Source organism: Dermacentor albipictus, chromosome 2 (assembly GCF_038994185.2).
Source record: "Dermacentor albipictus isolate Rhodes 1998 colony chromosome 2, USDA_Dalb.pri_finalv2, whole genome shotgun sequence".
In the NCBI taxonomy this organism is placed as follows: domain Eukaryota; kingdom Metazoa; phylum Arthropoda; class Arachnida; order Ixodida; family Ixodidae; genus Dermacentor; species Dermacentor albipictus.
Window position 1 is genome coordinate 5,794,477 of NC_091822.1, and position 11,030 is coordinate 5,805,506.

Genomic DNA, 11,030 nt, shown 5'->3' on the forward strand with positions numbered 1-11,030 from the left:
TCGTAGCAAAGAAAACAACAAACTAAGGAAGTTCATCAGCGTTCGTAAAATGGTTTAAGGTGCACCACGTGGACCACTTCAGATCGTGCGCGGCGCCGCTGTGAGTGCGAAATGCCGTCTGGCACGACCTCATACTCTAGTGCACCAATACGTCGGATGACCTTGTAGGGTCCGAAATAGCGTCGCAGCAGCTTCTCACTGAGTCCTCGCCGGCGTATCGGGGTCCATACCCAAACACGGTCGCCGGGCTGGTACTCGACGAAGCGTCGTCGGAGGTTGTAGTGTCGGCTGTCGGTACGCTGCTGGGTCTTGATCCGTAGGCGGGCGAGCTGTTGGGCTTCTTCGGCGCGCTGGAGATAGGAAGCGACGTCAAGATTCTCCTCGTCAGTGACGTGCGGCAGCATGGCGTCGAGCGTCGTCGTCGGGTTCCTGCCGTAAACCAACTTGAATGGCGTGATCTGTGTTGTTTCTTGCACCGCCGTGTTGTAGCGAAGGTGACATACGGCAGGACCGCGTCCCACGTCTTGTGCTCGACGTCGACGTACATTGCTAGCATGTCGGCGAGGGTCTTGTTCAGGGGCTCCGTGAGACCATTCGTCTGCAGATGGTAGGTAGTTGTCCTCCTGTGGCTCGTCTGGCTGTACTGCAGAATGGCTTGGGTGAGCTCTGCTGTAAAAGCCGTTCCTCTGTCCGTGATGAGGACTTCTGGGGCACCATGTCGCAGCAGGATGTTCTCGACGAAAAATTTCGCCACTTCGGCTGCGCTGCCTTTCGGTAGAGTTTTGGTTTCAGCAAAGCGGGTGAGATAGTCCATCGCCACGATGATCCACTTACTCCTGGATGTTGACATCGGAAACGGCCCCAACAAAACCATCCCAATCTGCTGAAATGGTCGACGAGGAGGTTCGATCGGCTGTAGTAATCCTGCTGGCCTTGTCGGTGGTGTCTTGCGTCGTTGACAGTCTCTGCATGTCTTGACGTAACGGGCGACGTCGGCGGTCAGATGCGGCCAGTAATACTTTTCCTGTATCCTCGACAGCGTCCGGGAGAATCCGAGGTGCCCAGCGGTTGGATCGTCGTGTAGGGCGTGCAGTATTTCTGGACGGAGCGCTGACGGCACCACAAGAAGGTAGCTGGCGTGGACTGGTGAGAAGTTTTTCTTCACGAGCAGGTTGTTTCGTAGCGTGAACGAAGACAACACGCGCTTAAATGCCCTAGGGACAACCTCAGTGTTCCCTTTCAAATACTCGACGAGGCCTTTTAGCTCCGGGTCTGCTCGTTGCTGTTTAGTGAAGTCTTCCGCGCTTATTATCCCAAGGAAGGCGTCGTCGTCCACGTCGTCTTGCGGCGGGGGATCGATTGGGGCGCGTGATAAGCAGTCGGCGTCGGAGTGTTTTCTTCCGGACTTGTATATTACCGTTACGTCATATTCTTGTAGTCTGAGGCTCCATCGCGCCAGCCGTCCTGAAGGGTCCTTTAAGTTAGCTAGCCAACACAACGCGTGGTGGTCGCTGACGACTTTGAATGGCCTGCCATAGAGTTAAGGGCGGAATTTAGCTGTAGCCCAAATGATGGCGAGGCATTCCTTTTCAGTCGTAGAATAATTGCTTTCCGCTTTTGACAGCGACCGGCTAGCATACGATATCACCCGTTCAAGTCCTTCTTTCCTCTGGACTAGGACGGCACCGAGGCCTAGGCTACTGGCGTCAGTGTGGATTTCAGTATCGGCGTCCTCGTCGAAGTGTGCAAGTACCGGCGGCGACTGCATGCGTCGTTTGAGTACTTGAAATGCGTCGGCCTGCGGCGTTTCCCAATTGAACTCGACATCAGATTTCGTTAGATGTGTTAGCGGCTCCGCGATGCGCGAAAAGTCCTTGACAAAGCGCCTATAGTAGGCACACATGCCAAGGAATCTGCGCACTGCCTTCTTGTCGATTGGCTGCGGGAACTTTGCGATGGCAGCTGTCTTCTGCGGGTCGGGGCGTACTCCAGATTTGCTGATGACATGGCCTAGGAATAGAAGCTCATCGTAAGCGAAGCGACACTTTTCCGGCTTCAGGGTGAGCCCTGATGACTTTATGGCCTCTAATACTGTCGCAAGCCGCTTAAGGTGATCGTCGAAATTTCCGGCGAAGACGACGACGTCATCCAAGTAAACAAGAAAGGTCTGCCACTTCAATCCTGCTAAAACCGTGTCCATCACGCGCTGGAACGTTGCAGGCGCCGAGCACAGTCCAAATGGCATAACCTTGAATTCATCGAGGCCGTCTGGCGTGATGAAGGCGGTCTTTTCGCGATCTCTTTCGTCGACTTCTATTTGCCAGTAGCCAGACTTGAGGTCCATCGATGAGAAGTATTTAGCATTGCAGAGCCGATCTAATGCGTCGTCTATCCGTGGGAGGGGGTATACGTCTTTCTTCGTGATTTTGTTCAGTCGACGATAATCGACGCAGAAACGTAGGGTTCCGTCCTTTTTCTTCACTAAAACAACTGGAGACACCCACGGGCTTTTCGACGGCTGGATGATGTCGTCGCGCAGCATTTCGTCGACTTGTCTTATAGCTTCGCGTTCTCGCGTCGAAACTCGGTAAGGGCTCTGGCGTAGTGGTCGAGCGCTCTCTTTGGTGATTATGCGATGCTTTGCGACTGGTGTTTGTCGAATCCTTGATGATGTCGAAAAGCAGTCTTTGTATCGTCGAAGCTGACTTCTGAGCTGTTGCTGCTTAATCACGGGGAGACTTGGATTTATGTTGAAGTCTGGCTCGGGAACTGCGGTCGTCGGGGTAGATGCAACAGAATCCGAGAGGACAAAGGCATCGCTGGTTTCCTGTATTTCCTCGATGAATGCGATCGTCGTGCCTTTGTTGATGTGCTTGAACTCCTGGCTGAAGTTTGTCAGCAACACTTTCGTGTTTCCTCCGTGCAGTCGAGCGATCCCTCTTGCGACGCAAATTTCACGGTCGAGTAGTAGACGTTGGTCGCCTTCAATGACGCCTTCTACGTCAGAGGGTGTTTCGGTGCCGACCGAAATAACGATGCTGGAGCGAGGCGGGATGCTGACTTGATCTTCGAGCACACTCAAGGCGTGGTGGCTACAAGGGCGCTCCGATAGTATCGCTTGATCTTCCGACAGCGTTATTGACTGCGACTTCAGGTCGATGATGGCGCCGTGTTGGTTCAGGAAGTCCATGCCGAGAATGACGTCTCGTGAACACTGTTGCAGGATAACGAAGGTGGCAGGGTAAGTCCGGTCATGAATGGTAATTCTTGCCGTGCAGATTCCAGACGGCGTAATGAGGTGTCCTCCAGCGGTTCGAATTTGAGGGCCTTCCCATGCAGTCTTAACCTTATTCAACTGGGCGGCGATGTGTCCACTCATGACGGAGTAATCAGCCCCTGTGTCGACTAAGGCGGTAACTGCGTGGCCGTCGAGTAGTACGTCGAGGTCGGTGGTTCTTTGTCTGGCGTTGCAGTTGGGTCTTGGCGTCGGATCGCGGCTGCGTCGTGTTAAGCTGAAGCTGGAACGTCGCGTCGTCAGGTTGTCTTTCGTCGTCGTATTCTTTACTTCCAGACTTCGTCGGGACGGCAGCGTGTCGTTATATCGTCGAGGTAGTTTCTTCGGCGTCTTCGTCGGCGGCGGAGGATCTTCGACAGTTCGACGGACAGCAACCGCACCTCCATCGGTTGCTGCTTTTAGTTTTCCGGATATGGGCTCGCTGACCGGCCCCGAGCTGGGCCAGTGTATGGTCGGCGCTGCGGCGACAGGTAGCGGCCTGGTGACGGCGAACGGGATGGTCGTCGAGGGCTCCATTGAGTAGCGGCGAGGTAGTCGGCGATGTAACGTGGGCGCTCTCCAAGCTGTGGACGCGGCGCGTTGACGGCGAAACCTCGCAGTCCCATTTCCCGATATGGACATCGTCGGTAGACGTGACCCGCTTCCCCGCAGTGGTAGCAGAGCGGGCGGTGGTCAGGAGCGCGCCAAACGTCGGTCTTCCTCGGGTAGGTGCGCTGGGCGACGGGTGGGCGCGTTGGCGGCGGCGGCGGCGGACGACGGAATTGCGTCGTTGCAGGACCCTGGCGTGGTCGCGGAGGGGGACCTTGACGGCGTACGACGGCGGCGTAGGTCATCGCTTCGGGCTGTGGTTGCGGTAATTGGGGTTGCACCTCCGGGACTCCAAGCGACCGCTGAACCTCATCTTTGACGATGTCGGCGATGGAAGCCACTTGGGGCTGCGACGAAGGCAGGATCTTGCGCAGTTCTTCGCGCACAATGGCCCTGATGGTCTCCTGAAGGTCGCCGGAATCCAGTCCTTGGATGGCGTACTGTGGCGTGAGCCCCTGGCGGTTATATTGCCGGGTGCGCATCTCCAGAGTTTTCTCGATCGTCGATGCCTCTGCAGAAAACTCAGCTACGGTCTTCGGCGGGTTACGGATAAGTCCTGCGAAAAGTTCTTGCTTGACACCCCGCATCAGGAAGCGGACTTTTTTCTCCTCTGGCATTTCTGGATCGGCATGCCGGAAAAGACGGGCCATCTCCTCTGTGAAGATCGCGATCTTCTCGTTTGGCAGCTGCACTCTGGTTTCTAGTAGTAGTAGCTCGCTCTTTTCGTACGACGCTTGTAAACGTTTGTAAGAAGCCGCTTCGGAACAGGTCCCACGTCGTTAAGGTGGCTTCCCGATTCTCGAACCAGGTCCTGGCGGCGTCTTCCAGTGCGAAATAGACATGCCGCAGCTTGTCGTCGCTTGCCCAGTTGTTAAACGTAGCGACCCTCTCATACGTTTCCAGCCAGGTTTCAGGGTCCTCAAATGTGGAACCGCGGAACGTCGCTGGTTCCCTGGGCTGCTGCAGGACGATAGGGGACGCTGGGGCTGCCATTGCGGTTGCCTTGGCCACAATCTTTTTGGTCTTCTCAGGTAGAAGTCCGTGCTCCGGGGGCAGCTGTTGAAGACGGCGGCTTGCTCGGTGGTCCGGGACTACGTTGGTGTTCTGTTTGCGGTCTGGGCTGGGATCACGGCTTGTCGGGGGCGTCCTGTACATGGACGAAAAGCACCTCCACCAGATGTCACGTGGTAGTGACGGTGAAGAAAGAAGCAATACGGTGGAATACAAAACTGGCTTTTATTGGGCGAACCTGTGCCCACAAAAACAGGCTACACTTATAGCACAACGATAGCGGCGGACACGGTCGGCGATCGTCGGAAAAACTGAGCAGCGGGTCAAGCGCGTCGGCTTTTATAGATCAGTCGTCGAACGTTCCAGATTAACTGATGGGACCCGCGTGTCTTCCACAAAGTTCTACACCATTTGTGTCCCGCGATGAAATCTGATAACACAAGGTTCGGTGACACCAGACACGCGGATAGAAGCGTCGATAACTTTCCACAAACGTCGGATACATGCAGGCGCGTGCCTCGCTCTGCGATTACAGTTGTTAAGCGGCGAAACGTGGTTGCCCGATAAAGATAAGTACACGTGTCAATATCCTCGCCTTCCTCTACTACAGCCAGGGGGGGGGGGGAGGGTGACAGAAAACCTATGGGCCCCGGATGCCAGACGACCTAGCTACGCCACTGCTCACGCCCACTCTTACTGCTTGCGCGCAAACGGCTGGCAATCCATCAAATGAACGACTCGTGAAATTTACGATTTGTTCCGCTCAGACAACTGTATATAAACTGCGATGGGCTCACGGCTGCATTAAGAGGTCCGCACGTGCTCTTTGGAGGCTTGTAGCCAAGCAGGAAATAAAGAAAAAAAAAAGACGATTTGGTCTAGGGGTTGCAAACTGTAGCTCTTGCAAACATTGAGAGATGTCCACCTTTCCACTTGTTCGCTTTTATCTGTAATTCTCTTGTTTGATCTTGCCAATACTCATCATTATTTTTGTAATATTCCAGTGGGACGCCTATTCGCAACTCAAATCAACATTAGGGGGCGCTGCGAAGCCTGACCCGGTCTGGCTACACTGTGCAGTATGGCGGCTGTACGGAGGTCCCCGCGTACGCTTTCCTTGGTGAAAACTTTAAGTTTGTTGCACTGCGATGGTAATTCGCGCTGTTTTGTGGGGGGAGAACGGGTAGTGGACGCCGAGCACCTCATTTTAGTCGGTACCAGTGGTACAAAGAGTAATTAAGTAGAAGTGGTCGCGCGTGTGTGCAAACCTCCGGCCTGACAGCGGACCCGCACGAGATTGTGGTGAGAATCGCCGACGCATTCCGGGACCCATCGATCGTGGAGGCAAAGTGTTCGTGCACTGCTGGATTGTCGCAAAAGTGCAAGCACATCTCGGCTGTTTCTCCTGGCACCTTATCCTGGAACATTTGGTGTAGTTGTCAGTCCCTTTAATGTTTCATCTCTACATTGCGTTTCAATGCTGTTCATATTGCAAAGATCGTAGTAAAGTGAAATGTTCATGTGCGTGCACCGTTGTAAGCAGAAGAGATCCTATTATGTGCCGAACTGCAACTTAGCTTCACCTTGTGCTGTGGCGCTTGGGCTTACCTATCACAATACATATCCTGCTTTTTTTCTTTTTTTTTGCCGACATGACTGTTCGTTTCCTATGGCTCATACGTTATTGTTTCACAATTTGTGCTCGAGCAACTGCGTGATATCAGTGGCGACTCAGGCAGAACTCATGAAGCCAGCTTTTGTTGTCTTTGTTAGTGCCCTTCTTAAAGGGGCCCTGAAACTGGCATGCCACATAATATAGATACCACGACCACCACAAGCTCTGTTCGCAGACGATCAGACAGCCGTGTGTATTTATTGGTCTCTGTAAGTGATGTAGCTCCAGACGTCCATCTCGCGTTTAGAGAGTGCCACACATGCCTGAACCACAAGTAGCAATGTGTAAAAAAAAAAACTTGACCAGGACCTTGCTACCTTGCCATGCACCGTGTAGCTTCCAGCACACTAGCTGAGGCGAAAGGAGAAAGCAATGCATCAGTGCAATAACTACTAATTCCGCTTACAGTTCAATGATTCGAAAAATTTTTGCAGCAGGCGGTGTCCTTTTGTAGTGAGGTAACTATGATCAGTCGGAAGTGTTTCAGTGCCCCTTTAAGTGTTTGTTAAGTGCTTTAAGTGCATGTTAAACTTTTATGTCACTTACTTTCCATTTATTGATATGTTGATAGTAAGGACAGCTCTATATGCTCTCTGGAGGTCAATAATTATCATTCACTGATGTTAAGTCTGCACAAGTGTCTCCCCATGTTGTATTACCAGTGGTTTAGTTATGCTTCCCAGGACAGCCATTTGCACTGTATTCAACAAACTGGGAAGAAGCATAAATTATGGTACATATACCAGCTGGGGTCATTTGAATCAAACCATTCTTTCAGAGTACTCAACTCTGGTGGCCAAACTTTTTAAATACTCATCGTATGCAGGTTTGACACTGTTCCATGTTACTTCTCATGTTCTGTTTGGCCAGATATACCCTCATATGTTAAAAAGTGCAACAAAAATGGGCTTGAGTAAAACGTATGAGGCAAGTACAGTGAACAAAATATTGAGTGCATGTGGTTTATTTTGTGAAAAAATACAAGTAAGGAAAGGGACAACAAACAGCCATTGAAGAATAACCACAACTCTATGCACACAGATCATAAGTGAACTGCAAATAACTCGGAATACCATAAGATGAAAACTTGCATCAGAATGCGTAGTGTAAATCAGCACTTCAATGAAGAATAGAAGTTGCAAAAGAATGTGCATTGCTAATTTACAAAAAGTGTGTTGAAGTCTGCAGGTTTGGCCAATGCAAACAAGTGCAGCATGTAGATCACATGGCAACGACCGTGTCTGAAAAGTATGAAGTGGCTGAGTGGCATAAAAAATGCTGGATTTCCAAACAGAAGACCGCACTTACTCTCAAGGCCGCCACGCTTTGATGGAGCCAAGGTCACACGCACAAATGCCTCTATACAATACAGGCTACTTGCAATATCGCCAGCCATGGCACGACTTCAGGTGAATCACCTAATGCCAAATATGCAAACGTGCCACTGGAATTCATCTTTTGGTGGCACAGCCACAGTTACTTTTAAAATTTCACACATCAACTGAGCAGTCTCTGCAATTATGTTGCTACATGTAGTTAGAGAACAGTTAAAAAGGTGACTCAAGAATGCAGTGGAAATATGCTTCAATTTCACCAATGTCAATGCAATTGTTTTTACACATAACTGGTGCCATCCTGAAAGTGGATGAATTTTTGTGTAGCACGTCACACGAGCATTCAGAACATCGAATGATGGCAGGCCTGTGAATGTATTTACGTTGCTACTATTTATCGTGTTCACAAACTTCTGTGGAAAAGTACCCGATGTCACTTGGGCAGCCTTGCTTTCTGTAAGCCTTGTCCCTGAAGCCATTTCTAGTAAGAAATTTGCCACGTCTTTTTCTTCTCTTGAGTACTCTGCCATTAATGTCCGGAGGCCAGGTTGGCAAGCACATTCCTGTCACAAAACAAAAGCAAGAGTTGTAATGTCTGACATATCTGACGCGAAATGCAGCTTCTTTTTGTCATTCCAATAATGCACGTCAATGTATTAGATTCAATGTTGGAAGTAGGAAAGCCAGGCTTTTTGCATCAGTTAATTTGCACCCATCACACACCACAATCCTTTCACGAAGTTAATCCAGAAAACATGCTGCCGGCTAGGTAAAGACAGCTACCACATCACAAATATATAGAAAAAATAAATTGCCATATTTGCTATGTGCTTGTCCCTTATGGTGTTTGCAAGGCTTTGGTCCATGCTGTTAGGGGATGGGAAATCGTCCTGCAATGTCAGACAGAGTTCAGTTCAAGAAACCAGTGGTTAAGCAATGTGTGCACAAGTTGCAATTAATGTGCACCCATCACACACCACGTGCTACAATGCTTTTACGATGTAAATCCAGAAAGCATGCCACCGTCTAGGTAAAGACAGCTACCACAACACATACATATACAAAAATAAATTACCATATTTCCTTTGTCACTTATTTGGTCCATGCTGTTGCGGTCAGGGGATGGGAGATCGTCCTGCAATGTCAGAGTTTAATCCCAAGGAATTAGTGGTGAAGCAATGTGTGCACAAGTTGCAGGCAGCCAATTTACCATGGTGGTCGTGCTGACAGGTGCATGGGGCAACACCTTTGCTTCTAATGAGGAGGCAACAGTTTCTTTGCTTGATTCATTCTGTAATGCATTAAAAGGTGTTGACATCTATTGCATGCTTGTAGACATGGTGTATGTACCATAAGCATATAAGTGCTGCACCATGTAGTCAAATTAACTTACTCTGACTGACCGATATACACGTCGGCGAAGTCTTGCCAGTGAAAGCTCTTTCATATGAGCATCCTTGTTCTCATCATAACATGACGTCCTTGGCAGGTTTTCAGTTGGTACTGCATTTTTTTCAGCCGCTGTCTTTGACATGCTACATCTGAAAAAATAAATGAATTGTTTATGCTTTATTGTGCCTCAATATGGGCTGCACCCAGAATTTTTTTCTATTTACCTCAGAAACAAGCCCACAATATTTATAAAAAAACATTTGCAAGGAAATGAAGCACGGTTTGAGTGTGCAAGGCTATGCAACGTTGTACACCGAATGTAGCATCTGCAAAAGGTAGTTGAAAGCTGCCCATAACGCAAAGTACACAGGTGCAAACACCACCACATGACCGGAGTAGTTTTGCCACTGACTTGGGAATGATTTAATAACACAGATAAAGCTAGCTTAGGTACTAATACTGCACATACATATGCGACACGTCAGTAGACGGCGGACGCCGTGAATTTTCCTCGAAACTAGCAAGCGCGTGTAAAATTGACATGTGGCTGTCGCGTAAGTGGCAAACTTCTGCAATGAACGTGATAGGCTCGCCGTCGGTGCGAAATACCAGTGTCATATGGCCACTCTTGAGCACGTCGGAGATTCTCAAGTGCAAGTGGCAAATCCGTAATCAGTCGCGCTGGGAAGTGCCCGCGTGCAGTGCGCCTGTGCTGCAAGTTCATCCGCACCACGCATGATATTTATTCCGCTTTAGCATGCCACATACGTGGCACGTTTACACTCAACACTTCCCGAACTTGCTAGTACATCATTCGTAAACATTTGAATCTCCGACGCCCATATAAGTTGCGCGAGACGTGCTGGGCATCAAAAGCCTCCCGAGTTACAGCCGGGTGTAGCCAACGAGCGCAGAGGTGACGTTGCTCGCAGAAACCGCTGTGAAGCGTCGAACATGAGCTCTAATTACAGCCAATGTGGTTAACGAGTGCAGAAGAGACGTTCCTCTGAGAAACCGCTGTGCAGGTCTCGAACCTGTGCTCGAATTTCGCGTTGCGGCTAACATATGCAGCAAATAATGCATAGCCCAATCGCCAGTGCCCGCAATGCGAAACGTGTTTACACAAGGTGACACAGCGACATGTATAATGGCCACGCACAATGGTCATGCATTAGGGTCGAGTTCAGAAGTTCACAATAGTATCTCACCTGGTAAGGAGAAATTATCCCGTGCAAAATGCCGTGAGCAAACAGTCACTGTAAGCGTCACAGCCTTGCCGATGCGGAGGTTAGCGATCCACCTGGTTCTGCGGCTTCAGCCTTTCCACTCGGAGGGAAGTGCGTGAACGGAAATATCGCTGTCCTTCCATCTCGCTGGCACGCACCGAGGAACACAGCAGAACTGCTTGGCCGTTCGCTTTTTCTTTGCTAGCCGCTTCATTCTTCCGTCCGCGACAGCAGCCTCTACGGCACACACGGCGACTGGACCTCCGTATTTCGTTTCTCCCTACTGCCGCTAGGTGTCGCATGAATTGCTGGAGTTGCGAATAGGCAGATTGCGTACGTAGTTCCCGCGCCTACTAGGGCGCCCCTCGCGGCGGCGAGCGCGAAACCGGCAGGATACGACCGGCCCGCTTGCGTTCGGAAAGCCTGTATGTGCACTGTTTCGCGCGTAGCTGTTGCCTTTTCTGAGCAATGCCGAAGTGCAATCCGAGCTATTGAGTAGTGGGCTGCAA

At 50.5% G+C, this 11,030-nt stretch overlaps 1 long non-coding RNA gene across 2 annotated transcripts; it reads right to left on the reverse strand.

Annotated features, from left to right (window-relative positions):
* Nucleotides 1-7,700: 7,700 nt before the first annotated feature.
* LOC139055313 (uncharacterized) lies at nt 7,701-10,721 on the reverse strand. Of its 2 annotated transcripts, none has more exons than XR_011511660.1 (4): nt 10,504-10,721; nt 9,114-9,444; nt 8,979-9,038; nt 7,701-8,466 (listed from the first exon to the last, which is right to left on the reverse strand). It is a non-coding gene; the product is annotated as an uncharacterized lncRNA (long non-coding RNA). The 2 variants fall into 2 exon arrangements; XR_011511661.1 differs by lacking the exon at nt 7,701-8,466 and adding an exon at nt 8,753-8,793.
* Nucleotides 10,722-11,030: the final 309 nt, after the last annotated feature.